The following is a 15,073-nucleotide window of genomic DNA, read 5'->3' on the forward strand; positions in this document are numbered from 1 at the left end:
GCTTGTGCATACACGACTAGCACATATTAGATGCCTGTAGATACCTATGTGTAATGACAATAGGAGTGTGTGCTGTCTGTGAACTAAGCTATGTGATGAAACACAATGCTCTGCACTGGGGGGACTTCTCAGTGGGTTTCTCTGCTCAGAAGTCTCTCTCTCCCTTTAGGAGAGGTCGGGGGAAGTGTTAAAAGGGGCGGATAAGACATCACACAGTCTGAGTGCAGTGCTGTCCATCAGCCAATGATGTGGGAGGTTTACAGAGTAAACCTCAGCTGGCAGACATTTAAATGAGAGACAGCTCGGCGCTGCAGCAATTTGTAGCCTGGATCTGAAGGATTTCCTCCATCCTCTCGAATGGACAGCTCATTTAGGACACTTTTCCTGTGAGGCAGGACCAGCCAAGCACTTCACACAGGTAAAGCTATCTGGACTGAGACCTCCATCCTGCCTGGACAGTCCATCAGATAAAATCCATAGTATATTCTATCTGCCAATTTTATTATTACTATTATTATAATACAGGATTTGTAAATGCCAACACTTTGCGCAGAATACTTTCTAAAACACACAAGCTTGGAGGTTTGTCCCTGGAAATATATCGTCCCAGGTTTTCAACTTTATTCCTTGTTACATTCAGTTCTCGCCACACAATTTCATTTTTTTAGTTTGAAGTTTTGTTGTAGATATATCTAAGAGAAATATATTGCTTTATACCAGTTATCTACATATCAGGCAGGAAATACCGTCCTGTAACTAATTGCCACTATTGTAATTCAATTTAGTACAATGCTCAGCAGGAGGATGTCCATAGATTTTTTTTTATAACGTTGGCAAAAAAATCTATATATATAAATATATATTGCATGTAACTTTTTTCGGCATGCTCATTAACATTATATATAATTGGGGAGGCAGGTATCAAACTTAGATGTCTGAAAGTGCAGGAAGCAAAATAATATTTTTTGGTGTACTGGTAAAACTAATTGTACCACAGTAAAATATATTGTATAGTGCAGTAAATACAGCAGTTAATTTACTAATAACTGTTTCTAAGGACTTTGGTCATTTCACAGGTGTAGTAATTGTTTTACAAGTACAGGCTCATAATTGTATTTTGTAAAGTTGCTAAAAGATTAATGTATTTATTATATTATTCTATATCTTTTAAAATGTATTTACATTAAATAGCAGAAAAATTAAAGCAGCATACTATTCAATAAGATGTGGCAGCACAACACTCTCTGAATTTTTGTTCAACCTTTTTATTGTAGCATTGTCTCACAAATTGCTATAATAATATACCTATAAGAGGTAACAGTGGTATTAGTTGTTACTTTCTATAAATTCATGTTCATGCACCACCTATACTGTTCAATAGCTTACAGAATTGTGCATGTGTGTAACTGATTTTGTTTTTGTCAATAATGATGCAATTTAGGTAAGCTCTTGCAAAAAAGGAAAAACACCTATAATTTTCTCGTACCTTGCTGTATGTTATATGCACATATATATATATATATATATATATATATATTTTTTTTTTTTTTTTTTTTTTTTTTACAGTATTACTTAATATTGCACAGGAGTCATTAGATGATTACAGTAGAATTTCTATTGTGGCTTATGCCACATGACATGTATGTGGGGTCTTATTTTTCTCTATAGGACACAATTCTAACAGTGACTTTAAGTAACCATGTCTTGTACATAAATTGTTCATTTGAAAATAAACCAGAACATGTGGGTAGTAATAAACATGTTTTGATGGATATATCAAGCTCATAGTTTCTACTGTTTGGTTCTTGACCACAGTGGCAAAATGTTTATTATAAATGGCAGCACAGATGCTAAGTGGTTAGGCACATATCTGTGGGTTGATCAAGTCTTGAGCTGAATCACGCATGAATTTTGCATACTATCTGCACCATTTTTTTCTCCAAAAAAGACCCTTTTGAGTTGTCTCCAGGGGCCGACTGACCATTTGGAAACTCGGGCACTGCCCGAGGGCCTGGGGTCAGTAGGGGGCCCCATAAGATGCCCCTGGTACCTTTTTCATAGGCTTTTTTGAGTTTGGGCAAGGACACAGGGGCCCATGATCCCCCATTGCCCGGGGGCCCCATGAGTTGTCAGTCCGCCCCTGGTTGTCTCCCACATGTCCATCCCAAATTGTTCTCATTTTTTTTTTGTATACCTGTGTGGGCATATTTGAAAGTACCCTATGATTTGCAAGCAGCAAAAAAATAAAAATATAATTTCATATTATGGGGTCTATTTATAAATGTTTGGAACCAATATTCACACAACTTTCACCCAGGGTTCACACATTTTTTGAACTAAATCCAAACATCGATAAATGGACCTCTGAGAGTAATATTATATTCATTTGTTGCTGAAAAATAAATATCACTGTTCTAGGAATGGTTTTAGTGACTATACTGTTTCTAAATATATAATCATTTAGATTATCTTTTTCTTTTTAAACCAATAGCTTTGTTACCAAAAGATTTTATTGAAGAAGAGACAAGAGCATACAGCATGAGCTTTGGAGCTCTGGGTGTAGTAATATTACATTAGAACAGAATACATATGATCTTATAATAGCAAAAAATAATCATCATAGACAGAAATATGCGGTAATCAAACACGATATCATGAAACCTGAGGGGCTAAATGCCATTAAACCAAAAGGTTATGAGCTACAATGCCCAGTAATGTTGTTCATGGCATATGTTCATCAGGTCCTCAGCTTTGAAATACCTGTATAAATTTGAAACGTCCATTACTATAATTATGGATGTGGATACTGGTTGTCCAATCTACATGATATCATTAACTTTGTTCATCAAGAGAGATTATTTTTGGTAAAAGTATCATTAGGAGAGGATATTTATTGGAACCCTAGTTCTGTTCTACAGAACCTTCAGTAGGGCTACAACCGTTGATATTTTTTGTAACCATTATGACTATTGAATTTTGGTCAGTGAAAGAATGTATTTTTTAAGGATATGATTTTGATTTATTGCTTTAATAAATGATTATTTTATTATTTGTCTTACATTTTTGTATGAACCAATAGTAGAGACATTTACTATGTGAAGGTATTAACCGTTGTAGGTAAAACAATAATTAACAAGGTTTGATGCACTTCTTGAACTACTCAAAGTTGTTCACCTTCATATGTTTACAAGGTGGAAAAGGCCTGGGAGATCTTTTTTAATATTCTTTGGTTCTCTTTGGGGCTGATACATAAAAGTTGAATATTAGTACTTTTGGTGCGTTGTTCACAAATACAGTTTGCTTGATGGACCATCAGATTTTAGTGCTTAAAAGCTTTTTAACAAATAAAGTAGCTACATATTCTTTGGGTTCATTACCTTATACAAATTCAGAAAGATCTTGACAAAATGGCAGATTATGGTAAAAGTAAGGTTATGGATCCAACAAGAGGTAATAGCATTGTGCCCATACATTAAAGGAAATATATTTAGGGATGACAAAGTTGGATAAGGGTTTTGAACATTGATTAACTGTAAGCCAAGTATCCACACACCATCCAAATTACAGCTTTAAAAGCAAATAAATTTAGGGGTTTGTAAAAAAAAAATTATAAAACATGATTATAAAAACGGAGATAAGAAATTAGTTTTGTCTTAATATGCAATAAATGCTAAGCTCTGAACAATAATAAGTTCATGGGAGGTATAGGTTAGGTTCAAAGGCAGACCACTACCTTACTAAAGATGAGGTCTTACAATAAAAGGTTACAATAACATGGATTGAATTGTTTTGGCAAAAATACCTTGGAAGTGATTAAGTTAATATGTATAAATACTGTATATTCAAGGTCAATAGCAACATGTGGCAATTTTTTTTATTCCATGTCCTTTACAAAGCATAACGGGCAGGAACTGCTAATGAGGAAAATCAATTTTATCATCCCTTTTTGGATGGTTTAGGGTAAGAGCTTCAGAATGTCTTGCCACATAAGGTAGTAATGCAAAATCAGTGACAACATTTGGAAAATAATTGCATGATTTACTTAGATATCTAGGTCTAATGATCAAATTATATGGTTTTGTAGAAATATCCCTTTTTTAGGGGATAGATTTGACTGCTTCTGTGGGGTCGGGAAGAACTGTTTTCCCTCTGTAATTATTCATTAAAAGTTTTCTTTAGCAGCGTGACCTAGCCTTGCGTAGAATGACCTTACACAGTGTGTACACTATCTCAATTCTAATAACTTGTTAAACCCTTCTGCTACCATGGAGACATAATATGCAGCCAAGCTGAGAGGGTCTTGAGGATAATGTTTGACCATCTAAAGCTTGCATTGGTTTCCATGGCTAAAGTTATTTACATAAATGAGCACACTACATAAACTTAGAAATGTCAGACAGAATATATTATTTTATTAGAACTTGGCATTTTGTAAAATTGTAATGAGCGCTGCAGATAAATTAGTCACAGAAATGGTCAAATATTTTGAAAATGGAACATGATCCTACCGTGGATCCACTAGAAGGAGTATTAGATAATTTTTGCTATGTATATCATAATGGACAGGATCCCATGCTGTGCTGCGTTTTCTTCATATGTCACACTTTTACTTTTGATTATGGTGCCATTCTGGAATAAGTATAATGGTACAGAATTGATCTTGGAATACTATTAATGGTTTTCTTTTCAATATTGAGAATTGATTTTCTTAGTCTGGTTTCTTGCTGGGTACTAGTGTCACAGTCAGAGAAGAAACTCACTAACTCTCTAAACTTACTGAAGCAGTTCAGATAACAATATTGTGCAGAATGCAATAAGGTAGGTGTGCCAGTGTATAAGAAAAGTTGGTTTGTTGCACAATGGGGATACTGGGGTTGATTTACTAAAAGCAAATAAACTGTTCATTTTGAAAGGGAATTTTCCCTTAGGTTATTATTATTATTATACAGGATTTATATAGCGCCAACAGTTTGTGCAGCGCTTTACAATATAAAGGCAGACAGTACAATTACAATACATTTCAGTACAGAAGGAAAAGAAGGGCCCTGCTCAGGGAGCTTGCAATCTAAAGGAAGGGGGATGTTATACGAAAGGTGATAGCTAGAGATGAGCGAATTTCTCAAAAATTAGATTCGGCTGATTCGGCGAATTCCAGTGTGAAATTCGATTCGATGCGAATTTCTTCGCTACGAAGATGACTTATAAAAAGGGTTTCTAGGCTTCAGAGAGCCTTTAAATTAGTGCAGAACACTGTACCTTTAATTTAAATGCCCTTGGAGATGAGGAAAGAGAAGGAGAAGGAGAAGGAGAAGGATGAGAAGAAGGAGAAGGATGAGAAGAAGGAGAAGGATGAGAAGAAGGAGAAGGAGAAGGATGAGAAGAAGGAGAAGGAGAAGGATGAGAAGAAGGAGAAGGAGAAGGATGAGAAGAAGGAGAAGGATGAGGAGAAGGAGAAGGATGAGAAGAAGGAGAAGGAGAAGGATGAGAAGAAGGAGAAGGAGAAGGATGAGAAGAAGGAGAAGGATGAGAAGAAGGAGAAGGAGAAGGATGAGAAGATGGAGAAGGAGAAGGATGAGAAGAAGGAGAAGGAGAAGGATGAGAAGAAGGAGAAGGAGAAGGATGAGAAGAAGGAGAAGGATGAGGAGAAGGAGAAGGATGAGAAGAAGGAGAAGGATGAGAAGAAGGAGAAGGATGAGAAGAAGGAGAAGGATGAGAAGAAGGAGAAGGAGAAGGATGAGAAGAAGGAGAAGGATGAGAAGAAGGAGAAGGATGAGAAGAAGGAGAAGGAGAAGGAGAAGGAGAAGCAGAAGGAGAAGGATGAGAAGAAGGAAAAGGAGAAGGATGAGAAGATGGAGAAGGAGAAGGATGAGAAGAAGGAGAAGGAGAAGGATGAGAAGAAGGAGAAGGAGAAGGATGAGAAGATGGAGAAGGAGAAGGATGAGAAGAAGGAGAAGGAGAAGGATGAGAAGAAGGAGAAGGAGAAGGATGAGAAGAAGGAGAAGGATGAGAAGAAGGAGAAGGAGAAGGATGAGAAGAAGGAGAAGGAGAAGGATGAGAAGAAGGAGAAGGAGAAGGATGAGAAGAAGGAGAAGGAGAAGGATGAGAAGAAGGAGAAGGATGAGAAGAAGGAGAAGGATGAGAAGAAGGATGAGAAGAAGGATGAGAAGAAGGATGAGAAGAAGGAGAAGGATGAGAAGAAGGACAGTTCTGTGACAGTTTCTGTCTATTTCTGACAGTTCTGGGACATTCACTCCATACAGCTGTTTCAACCACTGTATGGAGGGAATGTCATGGAACTGTCAGAAATAGACTATTAATGACAGTTCTGGGACTGTCCTTCCATGCAGCGGTTGAAACATTGTATGTATTTGTTTCCATAAATGGATCCATTTATGGAAACAAATACATACAATGTTTCAACCGCTGTATGGAAGGACAGTCCCAGAACTGTCATTAATAGTCTATTTCTGACAGTTCTATGACATTCCCTCCATACAGCGGTTGAAACAGCTGTATGGAGTGAATGTCCCAGAACTGTCAGAAATAGACTATTTATGACAGTTCTGGGACTGTCCTTCCATACAGCGGTTGAAACATTGTATGTATTTGTTTCCATAAATGGATCCATTTATGGAAACAAATACATACAATGTTTCAACCGCTGTATGGAAGGACAGTCCCAGAACTGTCATTAATAGTCTATTTCTGACAGTTCCATGACATTCCCTCCATACAGCGGTTGAAACAGCTGTATGGAGTGATTGTCCCAGAACTGTCAGAAATAGTCTATTTCTGACAGTTCTGGGACATTCACTCCATACAGCTGTTTCAACCGCTGTATGGAGGGAATGTCATGGAACTGTCAGAAATAGACTATTAATGACAGTTCTGGGACTGTCCTTCCATACAGCGGTTGAAACATTGTATGTATTTGTTTCCATAAATGGATCCATTTATGGAAACAAATACATACAATGTTTCAACCGCTGTATGGAAGGACAGTCCCAGAACTGTCATTAATAGTCTATTTCTGACAGTTCTATGACATTCCCTCCATACAGCGGTTGAAACAGCTGTATGGAGTGAATGTCCCAGAACTGTCAGAAATAGACTATTTATGACAGTTCTGGGACTGTCCTTCCATACAGCGGTTGAAACATTGTATCTATTTTTTTCCATAAATGACATTCTGCAAATACACTTAGAGGAGCGCTGCAGATACACTTTTTGCCGGCTTGGAATTAATCTTATTTTCATCCTACTTCTTCTTCTTCATCCTCATCCTCATAAGAAGAAAAAGAAGAAGTAGGATGAAAATAAGAATAATTCCAAGCCGGCAAAAAGTGTATCTGCAGCGCTCCTCTAAGTGTATCTGCAGAATGTCATTTATGGAAAAAAAATAGATACAATGTTTCAACCGCTGTATGGAGTGAATGTCCCAGAACTGTCATAAATAGTCTATTTCTGACAGTTCTGGGACATTCACTCCATACAGCTGTTTCAACCGCTGTATGGAGGGAATGTCATAGAACTGTCAGAAATAGACTATTAATGACAGTTCTGGGACTGTCCTTCCATACAGCGGTTGAAACATTGTATCTATTTGTTTCCATAAATGGATCCATTTATGGAAACAAATAGATACAATGTTTCAACCGCTGTATGGAAGGACAGTCCCAGAACTGTCATTAATAGTCTATTTCTGACAGTTCTATGACATTCCCTCCATACAGCGGTTGAAACAGCTGTATGGAGTGAATGTCCCAGAACTGTCAGAAATAGACTATTTCTGACAGTTCTGGGACTGTCCTTCCATACAGCGGTTGAAACATTGTATGTATTTGTTTCCATAAATGGATCCATTTATGGAAACAAATACATACAATGTTTCAACCGCTGTATGGAAGGACAGTCCCAGAACTGTCATTAATAGTCTATTTCTGACAGTTCCATGACATTCCCTCCATACAGCGGTTGAAACAGCTGTATGGAGTGATTGTCCCAGAACTGTCAGAAATAGTCTATTTCTGACAGTTCTGGGACATTCACTCCATACAGCTGTTTCAACCGCTGTATGGAGGGAATGTCATAGAACTGTCAGAAATAGACTATTAATGACAGTTCTGGGACTGTCCTTCCATACAGCGGTTGAAACATTGTATCTATTTGTTTCCATAAATGGATCCATTTATGGAAACAAATACATACAATGTTTCAACCGCTGTATGGAAGGACAGTCCCAGAACTGTCATTAATAGTCTATTTCTGACAGTTCTATGACATTCCCTCCATACAGCGGTTGAAACAGCTGTATGGAGTGAATGTCCCAGAACTGTCAGAAATAGACTATTTCTGACAGTTCTGGGACATTCCCTCCATACAGCGGTTTCCGGCAAAAAGTGTATGTGCAGAGTTCCTCTATTCTGCAGATACACTTAGAGGAGCTCTGCAGATACACTTAGAGGAGCTCTGCACATACACTTTTTGCCGGCTTGGAATTATTCTTATTTTCATCCTACTTCTTCTTCTTCTTCTTCTTCATCCTCATCCTCATCCTCTTCTTCTTCTTCTGAGGATGAGGATGAGGATGAAGAAGAAGAAGAAGTAGGATGAAAATAAGATTAATTCCAAGCCGGCAAAAAGTGTATGTGCAGAGCTCCTCTAAGTGTATCTGCAGAATAGAGGAACTCTGCACATACACTTTTTGCCGGCTTGCAATTATTCTTATTTTCATCCTACTTCTTCTTCTTCTTCTTCTTCTTCTTCTTCATCCTCTTCTTCTTCTTCTGAGGATGAGGATAAAGAAGAAGAAGAAGAAGAAGAAGTAGGATGAAAATAAGATTAATTCCAAACAGGCAAAAAGTGTATGTGCAGAGCTCCTCTAAGTGTATCTGCAGAATAGAGGAACTCTGCACATACACTTTTTGCCGGCTTGGAATTATTCTTATTTTCATCCTACTGCTTCTTCTTCTTCTTCATCCTCATCCTCATCCTCAGAAGAAGAGGATGAGGATGAGGATGAAGAAGAAGAAGAAGAAGAAGAAGTAGGATGAAAAGAAGAATAATTCCAAGCCGGCAAAAAGTGTATGTGCAGAGTTCCTCTATTTCTGACAGTTCTCTCACAGCTTCTTCACATGAACAGTGGTTGAAACATCTGTATCCTAAATGGAAACTAATAGATACAATGTTTCAACCGCTAAACATGTGTTCCTTCTGTCAGAGAACTGTCAGAAATAGCGGAGCTCACTGCAGGGACACTTTTGCCGGCTGATCGGGAAATGTTCGATTCGCGCACCCGAAGTAGGCAAAATTTCGGTTTCGCCGCGAATCGAATATTTCCTGAAATTCGACTCGAATTCCGGTTCGCCTGGTTCGATTCGCTCATCTCTAGTGATAGCTGTGGGGGATGATCTGATGGAGGTGGCTCAAGTACAGTTCTTAGGTGGAGGTGGGGTAGACTTCCATGAATAAGTGAGTTTTCAAAGTTCGTCTAAAGGCAGACAGGGTGGGGGCTGACTGGACATACTGCGGTAAGGAATTACAGAGGATGGGAGAGGCTCCGGAGAAGTCCTGGAGGTGAGTGTGGGAGGAAGTGACAAGGGAGCTAAAGAGCAAGATGTCTTGGGAGGAGCGGAGTGGGAGATTTGGACGATCTCTGAGGATGAGGTTGGTGATATAGCTAGGGGCAGTGTTGTGGATGGATTTGTATGTTGTGGTTAGTATTTTTAATTTTATACGTTGGGTTAGTGGAAGCCAATGAAGGGATTGGCATAGAGGGGCAGCAGTCGCTAATCGGTTGGTAAGGTGTGAACTATAAGCCTAGCAGTAGCATCTATAATAGACTAAAGGGGGGATAACATGCGGTAGACCAGTGGGGAGGGAGTTCCAGTAATCAAGGCGGGATAGAACCAAGGCGTGGATAAGTTGTTTTGTGGTGTCATTGGTCAGAAGGGAGCAGATTTTGGAAATGTTGTGGAGGTTGAGGAGACAGGATTTAGCCAGTGATTGGATGTGGGGCCCAAAGGAGAGGTCAGAGTCTAGGATTACACCTAGCACCCTGGCATGAGGGGAAGGACCAGTGGTTGTGCTGTTGATCTTAATGGTAAAGTCATGAGTGGGAGATCAGAAAGGAGGAAATATTACAAGCTGAGTTTTGGAAAGATTGAGTTTAAGGTAGTGGTTTGACATCCATACTGATATGTCACTTAGTAGATTTGTGATACGTGAGGAGATTGAGGGGGTGAGCTGGGGAGTGGAGAGATAGATCTGGGTGTCATCAGCATAGAGGTGGTATTGGAAGCCATGGGAGGTTATCAATTGGCCCAGGGAGGTTGATCCTACCAGTCACCTTTCTTCCTTGTTCTAAGCTGACCACAAAAAGCACAGAAACTGACCTGTGTTAGTTTTCATCCTTAGTCTGGCCATTCAGAGGTACAGGACACTGTGCAGACACACAGCATGCCTGTATTGAGTAGTTTGTTCAGCAACTACACCCCCTGACCAATCGCAGCCTACCTCTGTCACACAACCCCTCCCAATCACAGCCTACCTCTTCTTGAACACACCTCCTGCTAAAGCACAGCCTGAATCCTGCCTCAGGCTGAATACAGGCACACTGTCTGTCTACAGTGTCCTGTAACCCTGCCCCCCACTATCTGGAAGAATAAATATAGGTTCACATGACATAACTGTTAACTTTGTAAAAAAAGGTAAGAAAGATCAGTTATGAAACAAAGCAAAATCAGTTATGGTGCCTGTACAGTTATAACTGCATTAGAAAGTGTCTATAACATTGTATGTACACAACTAGTAGCATAGTAGTGAGTAGTGTAATTGTTGACAGTTGACAGTGACAACAATGATCAGCTGAGCTGTATGTTGCACCAATCACTAAGGGTCTGCGTTGACAGGTGGTATAAATGGGGCACAGTCTAACTTAAAAAGCAAACACCTCTCCTCGTTCCCGAGACCAGAAGAGTGATCAGCTAAATGGTAACTGCAAACGCTGGTCTGTGCTGATGGAGGTCTGAATAGGGGCCAGGATCACTCTATTAAGGTACAAAATATCTCTGCTAGTACATTCCATATTGCATGCTGTATGTTTCCTATTCTGCACCACCGCTTTCTGTATGTAATACTGTATATTTCCTATTCGGTACCTCCTCATTCAATATGCCATGCTGTGTGCTCCCTACTCTGCACCTCCTCACTTTGTATATCAGACTTGTGCATTTCCTATTGCACACTACCTCATTTGTAATACCATGCTGTACATTCCCTATTCCACAGAGCCACATTCCCTATGAAATGCTGTACATTCCCTATTCCACAGCACCACATTTCCTATGCCATGCTGTACATTCCCTATTCCACAGAGCGACATTCCCTATGCCATGCTGTACATTCCCTATTCCACAGAGGCACATTCCCTATGCCATGCTGTACATTCCCTTTTCCACACAGCCACATTCCCTATGCCATGCTGTACATTCCCTATTCCACAGCGCCACATTCCTTATGCCATGCTGTACATTCCCTATTCCACAGAGCCACATTCCCTATGACATGCTGTACAGTCCCTATTCCACAGAGGCACATTCCCTATGCCATGCTGTACATTTCCTATTCCACAGAGCCACATTCCCTATGCCATGCTGTACATTCCCTATTCCACAGAGGCACATTTCCTATGCCATGCTGTACATTCCCTTTTCCACACAGCCACATTCCCTATGCCATGCTGTACATTTCCTATTCCACATAGCCACAGATTTCCTATTCCACATAGCCACAGTCCCTATGTCATGCTGTAGATTGCTTACTTCGCACTGCCTCTTTTTGCACATTGTGCTGTACATTCCCTATTTAACACTACCTCATTCCATATGCTATACTGTATACTGGTTATTCCGCACTGCCTCATTCTATATGCCTTGCTGTACATTCTTATTCCCCACCACCTCATTCTATAAACTGTGCTGTACATTCCCTATTCAACACTGCCTCTTTCTGCAGTATACTATGTAAAGCCAGTCATACATGGACTGAAATTCAGCCAGTTCAGCAGAGACTGGCAACATTTGAATCCATGTATAGGCACCCTGTTGGTTTTTTTCTGAACGATCAGTGCCACCAGCTATAGCCTGCAACACAGGTCCTTGTGTTCTTACAGCGGGGAAGGCTCTGTGCTGTGAGAGCACCATAGCACAGCATGAGTGATTCCCCCAGCCACACATTCAAGGTGGATCGGCACTTTTTTTCATTCATCCTGTTGGTTGAAGGAAAAAAATGTATTATGTATGGCCTGCCTAAGTTGCCTTAGATTCTATTAAACCACACTCCTTAAAATGATTCTAAAGGATAATCCTCCTCTTCTGGGGTCTCCCGCAGGCTCATCTGGCTCCTCCTGTCTGTTGGGTGCCCTCACAGCAAGCAGCTTGCTATGGGGGCACCCACTGCTCCGTGTATTCATTAACACATGGAGCGGGGGCTTGGCACCACCCCCTCTCTCTCCTCATTGGCTGACTGGCTATGATTGACAGTAATGGGAGCCAATGGCTCTCTCTTGCTGTCTCAGCCAATGAGGTGGCAGAGACCCGGGGCATCCAAGGCTGTCATTCACATTGCTGGATCACAATGAAGCTCAGGTAAGTATTGAAGGGGCTGGGGAGATGCTGCACACAGAAGGTTTTTTTTTACCTTCATGCATAGAATGCATGAAGGTAAAAAACCTTTAGTCTTTACAACCACTTTAAAGGCAAGCCCAATATTCAGCACAAGGAAACCCATGCTGCACATGCCATAGTGCAGTAAGGCCAACTTGTGATCTTGGGAATAGGCCCCCTGCTTTCAGAAAACACCCCTGGTGATTATGCTCAAACTATTAAACAAGAAAAAGGTGTAAATAGTTCTCTAGAGCAAGGAAGCGCTGTCTGAAACTGGGAATGGGAATTTCAGAAGAGTTACATTTTAATTATTGAAAGAGCAGTAGAAATGTGGAAACATCTGTGTACTTCACATGTTACTATTTGGAGCCATCATTTTTTAAGAGGCTAATGTGAACAGGTGATATCACTGTGGGCAGTAGCTATATGCTACACTGTGGGCAGTGTTTGTGTAGCCAAAGATTTGTTATTTGTTTTGCGCAGAGTAGGGAAGGGTTAAAACCCTGTCAGTTTACCTTTTGCTATCTGTGTACTGTTGGCAAGATTTCTCTTCACTTCCGTCTCCGAAGCCCAACAGAAAGAGAGAGGAAATCTCTAAAAAGTGAGAAATGTCTCCTTTTATCCAGCTGTCACCAGAATAGGTGTTCCCAATGGAATATTTCTCCTTATCCCCTTCTGGTGACAACTGTACATTTTAGCTTTAACTATTGCTTTTTTTGTTGCTGATAAATTGGGGTAGAGAGTTCCAGAGGATGGAGGAAGCTCTGGAAAAGTCCTGGAGACGAGCATGGGAGGAGGAGACAAGGGAGCTAGAGAGCAGGAGGTCTTGTGAGGAGCGGAGAGTACGGTTTGGGTGATATTTGGAGACAAGATCGTTGATGTAATTTGGGGCAGAGTTATAAACGGCTTTATACGTTATTGTTAATGTTTTGAATTTTATCTGTTGGACAATGGGAAGCCAGTGGAGGGATTGGCAGAGAGGGGTGGCAGATACAGAATGGTTAGTAAGGTGGATAAGTCTGGCAGCAGCGTTCATGATAGACTGAAGAGGGGATAGCCTGCGATACGGTAGGCCAATGAGGAGGGAGTTGCAATAGTCAAGGCGAGATATAACAAGAGAGTGAATACGTTGCTTAGTGGTTTCCGAGGTTAGGAACGGGCGTATCTTGATGTTGCGGAGGTGAAGTCTACAAGATTTGGACAGTGATTGAATTTGGGGGTGAAAGGACAGATAGGAGTCTAGGATTACACCTAGTACCCTGGCATGAGGGGAGGGACTGATGATTGTGTTATTGATCTTGATGGAGAAGTCGGGGGGGGGGGCACAGGCTGGGGGGAATACTAAGAGCTCAGTTTTGGAAAGATTTAGTTTGAGGAATTGGAGTGACATCCATGCCGATATGTCGCTTAGTAGGTTACTAATGCGAGAGGAGACTGAAGGGGTGAGGGGTAGAAAGATAGATTTGTGTGTCATCAGCATAGAGATGGTACTTAAAGCCATGGGGGTTTATCAAATGACCAAGGGAGGAGGTGTAGATGGAGAAGAAAAGGGGTCCAAGGACAGAACCTTGAGGGACCCCTACAGAAAGAGGGAGTGAAGAGGAGGCAGCGTTATAGGTAACGCTGAAGGAGCGCTCTGATAGGTAGGAGGAGAACCAGGAAAGAGCAGAGTCTCTGAGACCAAGAGAGTGGAGTTTTTTGAGGCGGAGGGGATGGTCAACCATATCAAAAGCCGCAGAGAGGTCAAGTAGTAAGAGTTAGGAGTAGTGGCCATTGGTTTTAGCAGTTAGTAGATCATTAGTGAGTTTTAGTAGGGCAGTTTCAGTGGAGTGTAGTGAGCGAAAGCCAGACTGTAAAGGGTCAAGAAGGTTGTTGTCTAGAGTTTAGAGGTGAATGGCAGCAGGGAGATGGGTCTTAAGTTGTTCAGGTTGGTGGGGTCCAGGGAGGGCTTTTTAAGTACGGGCGTGATGCGCGCATGCTTTAGAGGGGAGGGGAAGGCACCAGTAGAGAGGGAGAGATTGAAGATGTGAGTGAGGGAGCATAGATAGAAGAAGAGGGTGACCGTAGTAGCTGTGAGGGAACAGGATCCAGGGGGCAGGTAGTGAGATGGGCTTCTGAGAAAACCTTAGTAGCCTCTTCGGTAGTAGCAAGGTCAAAAGAGGAAAGTGTTGAGGGAGGTTTAGTATTAGGTATGCTAAGTGGGATGGATGTCTGTGCAGTGGCGATGCCCTTACGAATTGCGTCAGTCTTGTTTTTGAAATAATTTGCAATCTTGTGAGCAGTGAGTTAAGGTACTGGGTGGAGGTAGAGAAAGTAGAGAGTTAAAAGCAGAGAAGAGGCGACGAGGACTGAATGATCAAGGTATTAATAAGAGTGACAAAGTAGGCTTGTTTGGCAGCATGAAGGGA

The 15,073-nt window shown here is 40.8% G+C and overlaps 1 protein-coding gene across 1 annotated transcript in view; it reads left to right on the forward strand.

Moving 5' to 3' along the window:
- Positions 1–226: 226 nt before the first annotated feature.
- Positions 227–15,073, forward strand: part of GREM1 (gremlin 1, DAN family BMP antagonist) — a 50,529-nt gene continuing 35,682 nt past the window's right edge. The window contains exon 1 of the mRNA XM_089671306.1: positions 227–418. The gene's annotated coding sequence lies outside the window, so the exon portion shown is untranslated. The remainder of the gene's footprint in view (positions 419–15,073) is intronic.

This window comes from Staurois parvus, unplaced genomic scaffold (assembly GCF_062004578.1).
Source record: "Staurois parvus isolate SC_StPar_1 unplaced genomic scaffold, SC_StPar_1.0 ptg000104l, whole genome shotgun sequence".
In the NCBI taxonomy this organism is placed as follows: domain Eukaryota; kingdom Metazoa; phylum Chordata; class Amphibia; order Anura; family Ranidae; genus Staurois; species Staurois parvus.